Below are 17037 nucleotides of genomic sequence, written 5' to 3' on the forward strand. Positions count from 1 at the left end.
TGCATGCGGCCTTTTCTGTAGGGTGCCTGCCATGTGCAGGACCCCCCTCCTGGCGGGATACTGCACTCTCCTTAACTGCGGGTTGGCCTTGTGCATGATCGCCCTTTCATTGGCGGCCTACTGCAGTTTCTCCGGATACGGTGCTGGCCATGTGCACGACCACCTTCCATAGGTGGAACACGGCAATTCGTTGCCGGCCATGTGCGTGACCCCTTCCATAGGCGGAACGCTACACTCTCACTGGATTCGTTGCCGATCATGTGCATGACCCCCTTCTTAGGCGGAATATTGCACTCTCATCGGATTCGGTGCTGGCCATGTGCACGACCCCCTTCCTTAGGCGGAACGCCGCACTGTCTCTGGATTCGCTGCCTGCCATAGGCATGACTCCCTTCTGTGGACGGCATTCGGCACTCTCACTGGATTCACTGCCAGCCATGTGCATGACCACCTTCCATAGGCGGTATGATGCACTCTCATTGGATTCACTGCCGGCCTTGGGCATGCCTCCTTCCCTGGTGGCGGCATACATACACTCCCTCGGTCGGTGGTTGTTCTCTCGCCGGTACGTTGTTGGCCAGGTGCATGAACCCTATGCATGGCGGGGTGCTTGCACTCTCTCTGGATCCGCTGCCGGCCATATGCATGACCCCTCTTCCGTGGGCGGTGTACGCACTCTCACTGGATTCGCTGCCGGCCATGGGCATGCCTCCTTTAGGTGACATACGCACATTTTCACCGGCTGCTCGCACTCTCCCTGAATGCGATGCTGGCCATGTGCATGGCCCCCCCCCACCCTTCGTGTTCTGGGCGGCATACTACACTCTCACCGGATACATTGCTGGCCTTGAGCATGGCCTTCTAACATGGGTGGAACGCTTGTGTTCCCATTGGATGCGGTGCTGGCCTTGTGCGTGACCACCCCTCATTCCATGGGCGGAATTTTGCACGCTCACGGGATTCAAGGCTGTCCTTGTATGTGCTGTGCTGGACTTGCTCATGTTCCCCCTTCATTGGTGGAGTAGTTGCACTCTCACAAAATTTCGGTGTTGGGTGAATTGTTGCACACTCACTTAATGCTAGGATAGCCCTGTGCATGACCCCCCTTTCACTAGGTGGACCTCCTGCGTTCCTGCTGGATACTGTGTGGCCATGTGCATGGCGCCCTTCTGGGCGAAGTAGGGTATGCCCTACTTCTCTGACGTAGTTACGACCTTGGGCATCACCCCCTTTTTGGGGCGGGCCCTTGCACTCTTGCTGACTGCAGTTTGCCAGGTACATGTCCCCCCCTTTCGAGGAGGTCAGTTTGCGTTCTATCGCATACCTTACTAGTCTTGTGCATAACTCCTTTTCAGTTGCACTTCCGTAGATACTGTGGGACTCTGTGGCTGGCCTTCTTCGCTGAGTGATATTTTTGCAGTGAGCGGACGTTCTTGTGCGTTGTTTGGGCCGTGTATGCCTTCTCGTCCCGTAGGTGGGTTAGCCTTCTCACTGCTTACGGGGCTACTCGTACGTATGCCTCCTTTCCCCCTGCGACATACTTTTTCTCTTGGGAGACGGTGTTTGCAGCAAGCCTTGCACTATTCTCTAAGGAGATCATTCTGTCCACCTGTGTGAGCCTAAGGTGTTGTCCAATAAGCAACAGATGAATACCTTATATTTAAGTAGACGGGCTCTGCTGCTCGCTACTGCACCGAGCTGGGTGGTACTCACTCATTTCGTTGGCCCTTCCGCCCGGGGAGTGTTCGTGGTTCCTAGATACGTACCCATTCGTCCTTCCGCGGCATTGTTTCCCTGCGCTAGTGGTCACATGGTCGAGTAGTGCTGTCTGCAGCGCCCTTCGCATTTTATGTTGGCTCTGGCAGGACTACGGTCCCCTCGCCTAGTACCTTTTCCTCCTCTTCGGGTGCAGTGTGGTATGATTCTTTCCGGTTGGCGCCCTCGGTGCTTCAGTCTGATCTGCTACCAGGTTCGGGCTGCTCTTCTTGGGAAGGTCACCCAACTTCTCTTGGGTGCTCGCCTACCCAGGTCCGGAGGACCTCCGCCTTGAGTTCTTCAGGGTATTCAAGGCGGTGGACCGGGTGTCTCAGTGTAGCGGTGTGCTGCTTTTGAGCTGTTCTATGGCTTCTCTGTTGCCCACTCCTATGCCGGCCTCTGTCTCGACCGCCTTTTCTCGCCGGTCGGTTTGGCTCCCACTCGGTACAGATCACTCCGATGTGGCTTCTGTTCCGGCCGCGCTTCAGAGGCTGTTCCTTCACTGCCCTTCCCTCGGGGGAGAGCGTGGTTGTTCATGTGGATGGTACTGGTGTTCCCTTTGAGTCCCCCTTGTCCACACTGGTTGTACTAGCTGTGTACCTAGTTACCGGGTCTACGGCGTTCTGTCCTCCCGCTGGGTGCAGATTGCGTTTTTTTTTTTTTTTGTTTTCAATTCTAGGCAATGTTTCTGCTATGGACTTACCTTCTCGGTAGCTTGGGAGGACTGCCTTTTGCCAAGATTGTCTTCAGATCTCCCACACCGGGACTGTAGTCCGTCTTCCTGTGGTGACTGCATCGGCTTGGGTTTTAGCCTGTCTTGTCCTGGCATCTGGCGGTTGCTGGACGGACCCTTCGGTTCCTGTCCGTTTGTCCTTCTGCTCCCCCACTCAGGGTGGATCCGGGACAACTTGCTCGGGGGCCGGCGGGACCAGTTCTACCGACCGTTCTACCCGTGTTACTGGTCTGCGCCTGATCATTGGGTTTTCACCCTCTTGCCCAGGCGACTCTAGTGGGCTCGCTAGTGTTCGCTCCTGGCCAGTGTTTCGTCCAGGATCTGTTGGAGGACTTAGGTTTTTACCTGGGGTTCTGTGGGAAGCTGGGCGTTCCCCCGCTCTTCCTTTCTCTCTCCATGGTTCTGTTTTTCTCCAGTCCGGCCTGGAACTGGGACTGGGACTCTGTCGCTTGAAGTATCAGGTGTCAGCGCTGCCCTTCTTCTTTCAGCGTTCCCCGGCCCTCTGGGCCTGTCTGGACCTTCTTCCGTGGAGCGGCTCTTGGGTTCCTTTGTGCTGCCCTCCGGTACCGCCCTGGGACCTACATACTGGGCTCTTGGCGCTCCAATCTTTCGCTTGGAGCCGTTACAGTGGTTCTCTCTACTCCTTCTGTCCTGTACGGTTGTGTTTCTGTAGCCATCGTGTCTCTGGCGGGTGCCTGAGTGGCGGCCCTTCTTGTTCCGAGCCTTTTGTCTTTCCCCAGGACAGGGCTGTTCTCCATTCCGTCTCTTCCTTCCTTCTGAAGGTGGTGTTTGTCTTTCATTTCGTCGAGGCAGTCGTCCTCCCCTTCCCACCCCCGGGAACGGACACTTCACCGGTTTGGACGTTGTTTGGACCTTGCAGTTTTTTACTTGGAGATCTCCGACTCTTGTCTACGTTCGGCCTCTTGGGTTCCAGGAGGTCCGCGCGAAGGGTTGACGGCATCCAGGGTGGCTTTCCTCCTCTTTCTCAGAGTGGCTATTGCTGTGGTTGCCGCACCAAGGGCAGGGTTCTGCTTTTGGTGTCACCGTTCATTTCACCAGAGCTGTCGGTTCCTCCTGGGTCAGAGGCATTAGGCTTCGGCCATGCATTTGTGCAAGGCGGTCACTTCTTCCTTGCACACCTTACCAGGTTCTACAGGGTGCGTACTCGGGCTTCAGCGTCTGCTGCCTTGGGCCGCCTGGTCTGCAGGCGGCGGTTTCTTGATGCCTTCGGGTGCTTCGCCTTGGTGCTGTGGTCCCTCCCCTCTTGGACTGCTATTGAACGTCCCAAGGTCTTCTGTGTCCCCCAAGGAAACTGGGCGAGAAAACGAGATTTTTGTATAACTTACCAGTAAAATCTCTTTCTCGCTCTTTCCTTGGGGGACACAGCACCCACCCATTCTTTGTTCTTCTCTGCACGGTTTCCGGGTTTGTTTTACCCGTTGGGTAGTTGGCTTGTTGGTTCCACTTTTGGACTTTGCCTTGTTTTCACTACTTGGACACGCAACTGACAGTCTCTCTCTCCAGGCTGAGGGTATAGCTGTGGAGGAGGGGCTAACAGTTCTTACTTAGTGTCACGCCTCCTAGGGAGATGAGCTATACCCAAGGTCTTCTGTGTCCCCCAAGGAAAGAGCGAGAAAGAGATTTTACTGGTAAGTTATACAAAAATCTCGTTTTTTTTTTTTTTTTTTTTTTTTTTTCCCCCCTCTCTGCTGCAGTATTAAAAGGTAAATAAACACCAATAAATGACTCACAAAAGTGAGTACCTGTGCCAAACCTGCACGCAAAGTCAAACACCAAAGAAGAGAAAAGGCTAGCACAAATGAATAAATATAAGCTTTATTGAAGTCTCAACACGAGACAGAATATAATAAAATACAAGTAAAAGACAATACTGTGGTGGGTATAGAACACACAGGAGAAAATAATGGCACAACTAGTATATAAGCATATAAATATCCAGGCTAGTGAAATAATGTAGATGGCATAATATATAAATAACTGATATCAAAAAAATGAGGCCAGGCCCCGGCTAACAAAACAGGATGGAGATCCAAGACAGTACAAAGAGTATAAAGTGCAAACATACATAGTACATGGATAACAACTACTGAGCTAACCACAACGGAGCCATGACATAAGTACCTGAGTGGTGAACCGGATACCCCAACGCACGTTTCGCGTAAAGCTTATGTCATGGCGGGGCGTGGCCAACTGCCGTCATGGACGGTCGCATCTGAGAGCAGCTCCGTCTCCCACCAGTAATCCTGAGCCATCCTGCACATTCCGGCTGTAGATATCACCCCCAGCAAGGAAGTTTGGATCTACTATCGAGATTGATTGCGTGCCATGAGCCCCAGCAAAGCACAGATGGCGGCGGAGCGGCTTAAGGAGTTTGCCAGGCAGGACTCCCAACATGGCGCTGCGGCCTCCTCACCATCCCGCACAGCCAGCACGCGGAGTCAGTCCTCACAGCAGCTCCCGTCTGACACAGAGGCCGCACCAGAGCTAACCCTGCAAACCTCCCACCAGCAATTGATGGCGGCTATCACAGGTTGCCAGGTCTCCCTGACAGGGAAGATAGAGGAGGTCAGGGTGGATTTGGGCCTACTACGGCATGACGTGCAGCAGCTACGGGAGAGGGTTAAACTCACTGAAACCAGAGTGTCTGACCTGGAAGATATGACCACTCCATTACCAGCGAGGATAGCCGCCGTGGAGGCCTCCCTGGAACTTTACCGCCAGAAGTGCGATGACCTGGAGAATCGCGCGCGTCGCAATAATGTGCGTATTATCGGCATGCCGGAACGGGCGGAAGGGAATGATCCAGCGATTTTCCTGGAAGGATGGTTCAAGGAGATATTCCCGAACGCTGCCTTCTCCACTGCATACGCCGTTGAACGGGCGCACCGTGTCCCGGCCAGGCCGCTACCACCGGGGGCCCCGCCAAGGCCTTTACTTGCCCGCATGTTAAATTGGCGCGACAGGGATCTCATCCTAGCACAAGCCAGAGTCGCACAGGCCATTACGCTGGGCTCGGCGAACATATCCTTATACCCGGATGTAACGGATCTCCTTGCACCCCGACTGAGTACCTCCGTTTACGGATGCGCCTAGCGTTTTCCTGAGGCTTCCAAGCACTTTGGCAGACACCACAATCACCGAACCAGCATATAAATCCTCTCCCAGCAATGAATGCTATAGGCAGTTGAATAGGAACCATACAAATAGGTTTTCACTCCTAGCAGTCAAACTGGGACAGCATGCAATAAATCCTCCCCCAAGAATGAGACGACACTTCACCTTGAGGGTACAAACAGGAACTCCCTTTATTTTAACACGAGCATTGATTTATACACATCTTCCAACAAGGTACCACCCACAGCCAATCATATGTATCTACAGTATTTAAGCCTTCCCAGCAATTGTACACAAAATCCCCTTCCCTCTGTCTGTAACGCAATAAACAAAACACAATGAGCATTGTCTGAGATGTAATTACCAACACAATAGCATTGTCTCAGACGCAATCCACAAAATACAATTATCAAACGTAATGGACTAACTTGAACCCTGGCATACACATATACAATGTAACTGAACACATAATAACATGCATAGTATTTAAGACAGCCTGAATGCAATCTGCTACACAGTCTTAAAGGGGCATTGTTCCTAAAAGTCAGACATGTCCCCGGATGGCCATTAAAGGGCCAGTAGCAGCAATATAAAATAGCACATGCCCAAATATTGCATTCAAACGTACCAAATCACCAGGGGCCATAGTCAGCAGGTAGGAGGCGGGTAGCCAGGCCTCTCCAATGCCCAGTGGCGAGGCGGGTTCCGCCACACCGGACTTCTCCGCTGACCTGCAGAAGAGGAGAGCCACCTTCGTCTCCATTAAACGACGACTTCGCGAGATGAATCTGAAGTATTCCATGGCATACCCTGCGCGTCTGAGGATCGTCGACGGCGAAAAATCTCTATTTTTCTCTACACCTGCCGAGGCGGAGGACTGGCTTTCGGGAAGACCTCGCCGCTCTCCTAACTGATTTGGGGACAGGATGAAGCTTTGCCACCATCAACAGGGACTCAGTTCAGGTTATGCTGAATGTGTGACGTGACTATCCCATGATTTTACCTCTACATTTTGCCTGGGTCCTCGGTTGGTAAAGTATTACCTTGCTGTGTCTGGACTCAGAGCCGTTAAGGGTTAATTGCATTCCTGCATATATGATGTTGGTTCGATAGTGCTTATTCGGTCGGTACTCTCTGTTATGAATGGTGGGGTTCGCTGCTCTACCTGCACTGGGTTTCCATCCCTATACACCAATGTACGGGGCCACTAGCTACAAAGGGCATGTTTATGTTTTACTAGTTCACCCACTGTTTGGGTGGTTAAAAGTATGCCTTATGTTAATCGCTTTATTTGAAATGTACAGTCACTCTCTGCATATGATGATCCACATCCATCTCCTCTGCCATAGTGTTCCCCAGTGTCTAGGGTCTTATCCTCCTTCAATTTCTGGTGCTCACTATGGCAGACATTAGAATAATGTCTTGGAACGTCAGAGGGCTGGGCGGGCCCAGGAAACGCATGGCTGTGTTTTCTCATATCCGAAGCCATGCTCCCCATATCCTGGGGTTGCAGGAAACGCACCTCACTGCTGAAACAGGGGGGAGGGTAAGGAAGCCCTGGGCTCAATGGGTGGAAAATGCGTATGGAACCTCATACTCTAGAGGAGTATCATTGCTGATTCATCGAGCAGTCAGATGGGAACCGCACCATACTAGTATTGACCCAGAAGGGAAGTTTGTTTTTGTCTACGCTCATATAAATGGTATGCCATATGTGATTATGAATATGTACAACCCTCCTCCAGCCAGTCTAGCACTGCTTCAGGCAGCGGCAGGATTTGCAGCTCAGTTCCCCACTGCTGGGATTCTCGGCATGGGAGACCTTAATATGATCCTGGATGACTCGCAGGACAGATTTCGCAACCCGTATGCTAGTCACCCCGGACGGCCCCCACACAGAACTGCTCTGGCGCGCCTCTTGTCTGAGCTGGGATGGCTGGACATATGGAGAGAGAGATATCCAGACAGGATAGAGTTCTCTTGCTTCACACCCTCTAGGGGAGCTCTCTCTAGGATTGACTACCTCCTGGGCACCCCTGGCACCTTTATGGCAACACGAGAGATCCGTTATGGGCTTCAAGGCCCGTCTGACCATGCACCTGTAGTGGCCTCACTTGTTGACCCTTATGTGGCAACCCGAACACCCAAGCAACGTATACACCCATTTTGGCTATCTCTGATATCTCTAAATGACAGGGTGCCTGATCAGCTCCACACCTTCTTAATGGCTCATCCGGCTGATTCTGACCTGGCCTTATTATGGGATACCCTGAAGGCCTTTCTGCGTGGCTGTCTGAAATCCTCCATTTCATATGTTAAGAAGTCCACTCGCCGTAAGGAGGAGGAGTTGGGCATCCAGTGCAGAAATGCTGAATGTGCGTTTGTATCGGATCCTACCGAGGAGAATAGGAGGGATTGGTTGCTGAAAGGCAGGAATTATATGAACCACCTGCAGGAGAAGGGTGACCACAAGATGCTTTTCTTGCAGCAACAGACCTTTGAGCAAGGGAGTAGGGTGGGCAAGGTGCTTGCGCAGATAGTAAGAAGGAATAATATGTCCCCACCAATACTTCGTATTGCGAACAAGGATGGGATTGTGGTGTCGGACCCGGGGCGTATCCTAGATCGTTTCAGGGAATATTACCAGGACCTTTATTGCTCCCGGGCTGAGTATTCTCCCCAAGCATTAGAAACTTCTCTGCAAGAAGTAGATCACCCACAGCTGTCCGAGCCGGATAGGGAACTATTAGATGGTGAGATCACACTGGAAGAAGTGAGCGAGGCAATTGCAGGGTTAAATCTGGGAAAAGCCCCCGGGCCGGACGGGATACCATTGGAGGTATACTCCAAATATGTGGAGATTTTGGCACCACGGCTCCTACGCATGTACAAGGCGTCTCTGAGCAGTGGGGTCCTTCCGGAGACATTGTACGAGGCTTCCATTGTAGTCTTATTAAAACCTGATAAGGAACCTATAGAGTGTGGGTCATACCGGCCCATTTCACGGTTAAATCTAGACTACAAGATCCTTACAAAAATATTTGCGAATAGAATGAACAGAGTCATATCTACTTTCATACACGACGACCAATCAGGCTTTATTCCAGGTAGAAACCAAAAAACAAAAAAAAAATTTAGTGGCAGTTTTGGAGGAGCTGCTCAACCCCTGACACAGTGGCGTGTCCTCAATTAGGGGGAGCAACCCGACCGCATGTGGACCACGGTAATCGACTAACCCCAGCAAAATATGCATACAATGGAGGACGTCGACGCGGTCCACATGCACCACAAGAGCAAACTACACAGAATGTAGCAATCATATGAAACACAGAGAAAGAATGCACCAAACAGATATAACACTGACTATACTGGCAAGACACAAATGAAGGTATTAAAAGCTGAGACTTTCGCCAATATATACCAGTGATGGATATATCGGAGCCCATCATGCACCACGTCATGGCTCTCAGCATGGCAAGGGGTCCTAACCGCTGCTCTAACTATGGTGTGAACACGGTCTGGGGGTGATGTAGTTCAGCTCGCAGCAAAGCTTCCCACAAACGCCCAGCATGAATGCTGCGGTTGTGCGATGTGAATGAAGCCAGGCTGCAAGCCACACCCACACCAGACCATGTGATGGAGGTTACCAGGTGCAAAGGAGTGTTTAAATGCCAGGTAAAGGCAGACACACTCAAATCTAGCAAAGCAGAAACCAAAAAACAAAAAAAAATTTTAGTGGCAGTTTTGGAGGAGCTGCTCAACCCCTGACACAGTGGCGTGTCCTCAATTAGGGGGAGCAACCCGACCGCATGTGGACCGCGGTAATCGACTAACCCCAGCAAAATATGCATACAATGGAGGACGTCGACGCGGTCCACATTGTAGGAGAATAGGAGGTCGACGGTCCACGTCGACGTCCTCCAAATTGATCTTCGGTGTCGGGCTCGCTCCTACAGATTCATAAATTGGCGCACCAGGTATGGGGAGCTGCAAAGTTGCAGCAATATAAGGACCTACCAGAGGATATACCATTGTGGAACAACCTGATGTTTCCGCACCTGATGCAGAGTGAATGGGAGGTGATTTGGAGAGGATACGGGGTGTGCTGTTTGAAAGATCTATATGAAAAGGGTATACTGTTCTCCTTCTCACAGCTGCAGACCAAAGTGGGTGTTTTGAGGTCACACTTTTTCAGATATCTGCAATTGAGACATGCCCTCCAAGCTCAGTTGAAGGATCTGAATAGGCCGGTGTCGGTTTATCCCCTGATAGGGGTCTTCAGGACCCAAGGCCCGAAGGGATTGATATCCGCCATTTATACACACCTACTTGGCCTCAAAATTTCAGCTTCTCCATTAGGTGCGGAATGTAAATGGAGAGGAAATATACCTAATTTGACGGATGAGGAATGGGGAGAGGCTCTGGAGGCTCCGGTGGCTGTATCCCCATCTCTCAATAACAGATTGACACAACTCTTCATTTTAAATAGATGTTATTTAACCCCAACCAGGCTTTTTAAAATGGGTAGGAGGCAGAACACGGAGTGCCATAGGTGCTCACTGGCAAATGCGGACTTCTGGCATCTAATATGGGAGTGTAGTCACATTCAACTGTTTTGGAAAGGAGTGGTGGATGTGGTCTCGTCCCTGATTCCGGGCTCACTAATTGTTTGTCCTAAATCTTGCCTTCTGGGTATAGTAGAAGATGAGTCACGATCACGTTACACTCTTACCCTCATTAGGGAAACCCTATTTTTGGCCAGGAAAGCCATTGCGGTTAGATGGATGGCGGACAGACCTCCTACGGTTGGACAATGGAAGACCTTGGTCAATAACATTATTCCCTTCGAGAGGATTATGTACTCTCGCAGGGGTTGCCCTCAAAAATTCGAGAAAATATGGGGTCCATGGTGTGCTTCCCATCTGACTGCTACGACGGCCCATCTGCATTCGATGGATTGAGGGTGTTCCCGCCTGAATGGGAGTTATCAGGCTCTGTTGTAAAGTTTCACTTGCATGCCGTAAATCATCATATGACCTGTAATGCATGGCCTAATGACGTCAGACAAGTGATGTATCGTGGATACTGAATACTGTTTATTGCTCTTTGTAATGACAAGAATTACATGCTATGGCAATATTCTCTATGCAACACTGTACGACTCTTTTCAATGTAAGAATCCTTGAATGTACTGTTACATAACTTGCTTATCATTTTCCAATAAAGCGAGTTAAAAAAAAAAAAAGCTTATGTCATGGCTCCATTATGGTTAGCTCAGTAGTTGACATCCATGTACTATGTATGTTTGCACTTTATACTCTTTGTACTGTCTTGGATCTCCATCCTGTTTTGTTAGCCGGGGCCTGGCCTCATTTTTTTGATATCCGTTATTTATATATTATGCCATCTACATTATTTCACTAGCCTGGATATTTATATGTACAGGTCCTTCTCAAAAAAATTAGCATATTGTGATAGTTTATTATTTTCTCTAATGTACTGATAAACATTAGACTTTCATATATTTTAGATTCATTACACACAACTGAAGTAGTTCAAGCCTTTTATTGTTTTAATATTGATGATTTTGGCATACAGCTCATGAAAACCCAAATTTCCTATCTAAAAAAATTAGCATATCATGAAAAGGTTCTCTAAACGAGCTATTAACCTAATCATCTGAATCAACTAATTAACTCTAAACACCTGCAAAAGATTCCTGAGGCTTTTAAAAACTCCCAGCCTGGTTCATTACTCAAAACCGCAATCATGGGTAAGACTGCCAACCTGACTGCTGTCCAGAAGGCCATCATTGACACCCTCAAGCAAGAGGGTAAGACACAGAAAGACATTTCTGAACGAATAGGCTGTTCCCAGAGTGCTGTATCAAGGCACCTCAGTGGGAAGTCTGTGGGAAGGAAAAAGTGTGGCAGAAAACGCTGCACAACGAGAAGTGGTGACCGGACCCTGAGGAAGATTGTGGAGAAGGACCGATTCCAGACCTTGGGGGACCTGCGGAAGCAGTGGACTGAGTCTGGAGTAGAAACATCCAGAGCCACCGTGTACAGGCGTGTGCAGGAAATGGGCTACAGGTGCCGCGTTCCCCAGGTCAAGTCACTTTTGAACCAGAAACAGCGGCAGAAGCGCCTGACCTGGGCTACAGAGAAGCAGCACTGGACTGTTGCATGTCATTCGGAAATCAAGGTGCCAGAGTCTGGAGGAAGACTGGGGAGAGGGAAATGCCAAAATGCCTGAAGTCCAGTGTCAAGTACCCACAGTCAGTGATGGTCTGGGGTGCCATGTCAGCTGCTGGTGTTGGTCCACTGTGTTTTATCAAGGGCAGGGTCAATGCAGCTAGCTATCAGGAGATTTTGGAGCACTTCATGCTTCCATCTGCTGAAAAGCTTTATGGAGATGAAGATTCCATTTTTCAGCACGACCTGGCACCTGCTCACAGTGCCAAAACCACTGGTAAATGGTTTACTGACCATGGTATTACTGTGCTCAATTGGCCTGCCAACTCTCCTGACCTGAACCCCATAGAGAATCTGTGGGATATTGGGAAGAGAAAGTTGAGAGACGCAAGACCCAACACTCTGGATGAGCTTAAGGCCGCTATCGAAGCATCCTGGGCCTCCATAACACCTCAGCAGTGCCACAGGCTGATTGCCTCCATGCCACGCCGCATTGAAGCAGTCATTTCTGCAAAAGGATTCCCGACCAAGTATTGAGTGCAGAACTGAACATAATTATTTGAAGGTTGACTTTTTTTGTATTAAAAAGCACTTTTCTTTTATTGGTCGGATGAAATATGCTAATTTTTTGAGATAGGAATTTGGGGTTTTCATGAGCTGTATGCCAAAATCATCAATATTAAAACAATAAAAGGCTTGAACTACTTCAGTTGTGTGTAATGAATCTAAAATATATGAAAGTCTAATGTTTATCAGTACATTACAGAAAATAATGAACTTTATCACAATATGCAATTTTTTTTAGAAGGACCTATATATGCTTATATACTAGTTGTGCCATTATTTTCTCCTGTGTGTTCTATACCCACCACAGTATTGTCTTTTACTTGCATATTATTATATTCTGTCTCGTGTTGAGACTTCAATAAAGCTTATATTTATTCATTTGTGCTAGTATTAAAAGGTGTAAAAGACTTTGTATATTACATGCATGAAATGTATCAAAATCAGTGACTCTTGAGGACTGGTTAGGCTACTTTCACACCTGCGTTCGATCGGATCCGTTCTGAACGGATCCGCTCATATTAATGCAGATGGTGGCTCCGTTCAGAACGGATCCGTCTGCATTAGAACTTAGGCTGCTTTCAGACTTAGAAAATTTTGCTGAGCGGATCCGTTCCGACTTTACATTGAAAGTCAATGGGGGACGGATCCGCTTGAAGATTGAGCCATATGGTGTCATCTTCAAGCGGATCCGTCCCCATTGACTTCCATTATAAGTCTGGACGGATCCGCCCGCCTCCGCACGGCCAGGCGGACACCCGAACGCTGCTTGCAGCGTTCAGGTGTCCGCTCACTGAGCGGAGGCTGAGCGCTGGCAGGCGGATGCATTCTCAGTGGATCCGCCTCCACTGAGAATGCATTAGGGCCAAACGGCTGCGTTCAGGGCCGCTCGTGAGCCCCTTCAAACAGGGCCGCTCGTGAGCCTAATCTGTGAGGATGGCAAAGAATATCAAAATGTACCTCAAGGAGGCGCTGTAAGGCACATGGTGCAGAATACGTGTGGTTTGTCTATGCAGATTATCATGTGGGAAAAACTGCGGCATAATACATGTACTAGCACAGGATGAGATTTCACAAATATTGTGTACAGCATGTCAATTGATTGTTATTTCTGGTGCAAATTTAACCCATTTCAAAGGAAAGGTGAGACCTGCTGCAAAACTGTACTGAACAGACAAGTAAAACATTTTCTGAGAGTAAGGGCTCGTGTACAAAAAACGGATTTTCTTTCAGTGTCTTTTTTTTTTTTTATATCAACACTTCATGAACGTGTACTGGAAACCTAGAGCGGATGTCCAGGATTAGTGGGGAGGAGGTGGTAACATGGCAGCTTATTTCTCCTAGAAACCGCCCTGCGCCTGGCCATAGATAAGCTGCAGTGCCAGCACTATCTCCATGGGAAAGACAACAGTCTGCAGAATATATTAAAATGGAACACCATGACTTCTGTCTAACTGGGTAACAGATGAAAGGGTTTGTTGGCAGTCTAACCAGTGGAGACACGAAAAGGTCTGCACCTGAGCTTTAGAAACAATTGGAGGGAAAAAATAAAATAAAAATATATATACACATTCAAAAAAATAAAGGGAACAGTTAAACACAATGTAACTCCAAGTCAATCGCACTTCTGTGAAATCAACCTGTCTGGTTATGAAGCAACACTGATTATGAATCCATTTCTCCTGCTGTTTTGCAAATTGAACAGAAAACCGGTACAAAGGACAGGCAATTAGCGAGACCCTGTAAAGGAGTGGTTCTGCCGTTATTCTTTTTGGCTGTTTTGGCCACTTTTGCATTTTGTCATTACTCTCACCCCTCGAGGTAGTATGAGGCAGTGTCTCGGGTAGTGCAGCTCATCCAGGATGGCACATGAATGCGATCTGTGCCAAGAACGTTGGCTGTGTCTGTCAGCAGTGTCCAGAGCATGGAGCAGATACCAGGAGACATGGAAGGGGCCGTAGGAGGGCAACAACCCAGGACCACTACCTACTACTTTGTGCAAGGAGGAGCAGTGCCAGAGCCCTGAAAAATGACCTCCATTTGGAGGCCCCACACATGACTGAGCCTCATTTCTTTGACTTGAGGCATTTCCACTGAAGTTGGATCAGCCTGAAATTAGATTTTGAGTATAATTCCAAATCCAGACCTCCATGGGATATTAATTTTGTTCTACGTTGATCATTTTAATGTTTTGTTACACATTCCACTATGTAATGAATAAAGATTTGCAACTGGAATGTTTCATTCATTCAGATCTAGGATGCAGTTTTTTAGTGTTCCCTTAATTTTTTTTTTTGAGCAGTGTATATATTAGGGCTGGGGTAAGATGGAAACATTTCCCTTAAAGGGGGGGGGGGTCTGACACCCGGGACCCCCCACTGATCAGCTGTTTGAAGTGAATAGGGCCAAGCGTGATACCAAGCACAGCCACTATACAATGTACGGCGCTGTGCTCTGTAATCTGCAAGAAGGGCACGACACTCACAGGAGGATAGGTCATCAATATCAAAATCTTGGAAAAGTTCTTTAAAGGGGTTATCCAAGAGTATAAAGTGCCCCCCCCCCCCATGCGCCAGGCCCCCCACATGGAATATACTTACCCCGCTCATCCCCGTCTGCCATTGGCTACTCCCCCCCTTTTTAAAACTGTCCACTGTTCCTGCTGTGACCACGTCCTGAGGAAGTCCATTCCACAGATTCAGTTCTTACATTAAAGAAGCTTTGACACTTCTGGAGACTGAACTTTTTCCTCTCCAGTCGGAGGCAGTGCCCCCTTGTCTTTTGAGGGCATTTTACATGGAACAGCTTTTCACAGTATTTTTTCTATGGCCCATTTATATATTTGTATAGGTTAATCATGTCGCCCCTTAGATGTCTCTTCTCAAGACTAAATAAATTCAATTATTTTAAAGGGTTTCTGTCACCGGAATTAACCCTATTGAACTAGCTGACATTAGCGATGTGCTAATGTCAGCTGAACCTAACTAGTCTATTCCTACTTTTCTCGCTCGTTATCATTGGGGGACACAGGACCGTGGGTATAGCTTGCTGCTAACTAACATTTTACATCCATATGGGCCCTACCCCCCTCAGTCCACATCACCGCGGAACCACTCTGACTGTGCGGTACCAGACTGGGCCTGTGCCCTATTCCGAACACAGGAGGACCTCTCATAGTTTCCCAATCCGCCCTCCACGGCTGTTTGGTTGATAACTCTCCACCTGCGCAATACAGTGAAGGACCCCTGAAGTGTTTTCCAATCCGCCCTCTGGGGCCGTTTTGTTGATAATCCTCCACCTGCGCAATCCAATGGAGGACCTCTGACAGTTCCCAATCCACCCTCCGGGGTCGTTTGGTTGTTAATGAACCGCCTGCGCAATCCAGTGGATGGACTTCTAGAAGTTCTTATTCCACCCTCTGGGTAGTTTGGTTGATAAGTCCCCACCTGCGCAGTCTGCAAATCTGGGGGGGGGGTCACTGATTCAGACTCTGATATGAATCCGAAGCAATCTTCCAAGATTGCGTCTACGGTAGCCAGCAGTACTTGTCGTATGCACTACTACAGGATACAGTACTTGCATTATACATTGTCCCCTGCCATAGGTGGACTAAGTAGAATAACACTGGTTTCAGTGTCGGACGTATGCATTCCCCCTTCTATAGGTGGCGGAATTGCATCTCCACTGGGTTCAGTACCTGCCGTATGCATTAGCCCCCTTCCATTGGTGGTGCGATGACATTATCACTGGTTACAATGTGTGCAGTATGCATTACCCCCTTACTTAGGTGCAGAAATTGCACCCCCCACAGGGTACAGGACTCTCCATATAGACTAGTTCCCGCCATAGGCATTAACCCCCCTACGGCGGAGTAATTGCACTACCACTGGCTTAAGTGTTTGCCATATGCATTACCACCTTCCATTGGTAGGGTAATTGCACTACCATTGGATACGGTCCTGACTGTCGCGCTATCCCCTTCCATAGGCGGAGTATTGCACTTTCATCAGTCGCTTTGCCATCACCGTGCTTCCTGTTGCATTACCCCCTTCCACAAGTGATCCGCTCACGGGGGGATAACTAAGCATCTTGGGATGCTGCAATTCAACAAGCTTCTTTCACAAGCGGGACGTGGCAACTGTCGGTACCCGCGGGTGCCTGGTTCTCTTCATCTAGTGGTATATATGTGCCGCCAGTGGATACATTAGCTATTTCCTCATTGTATCCTTTTCTTTTCGGTGCTGGTTTGGGGCATGATTATGACATCATCTGTCTTCTCTAGGGGGTTACTAGCTCCCCCCCCCCCCGCTGGTTTAGCTACTACAGTGTGTTCTCCTCCACAGGTGCAGCTTTTACTCTAGTGCTAGAGTTCAAAGTCGCTGCAGTGGGGCATCCTCTTCAGGTAGGGGTTCTACCCTGGCGCTAGCTTTGGCAGTTGCTCCTGTTAAGCGCCCTTCCCAGGTAGTTTAAGGTTAGCTCTAATTAACTGGGGCAGTATGGTACCATGGCTTCTACAGGATACCCTCAGGCCTCCCCCTCAGTTTTGCGCTGACAGGGAAGGCGGTGGCTACTACTGTGGGAGTGGTATTTGCATTACCACTACATACTATGGTTCTTACTGCACAGCTCCTTCCTCAGGTGATGGATTCTAATAGC

Source organism: Bufo gargarizans, chromosome 6 (genome assembly GCF_014858855.1).
Source record: "Bufo gargarizans isolate SCDJY-AF-19 chromosome 6, ASM1485885v1, whole genome shotgun sequence".
Taxonomy (NCBI): domain Eukaryota; kingdom Metazoa; phylum Chordata; class Amphibia; order Anura; family Bufonidae; genus Bufo; species Bufo gargarizans.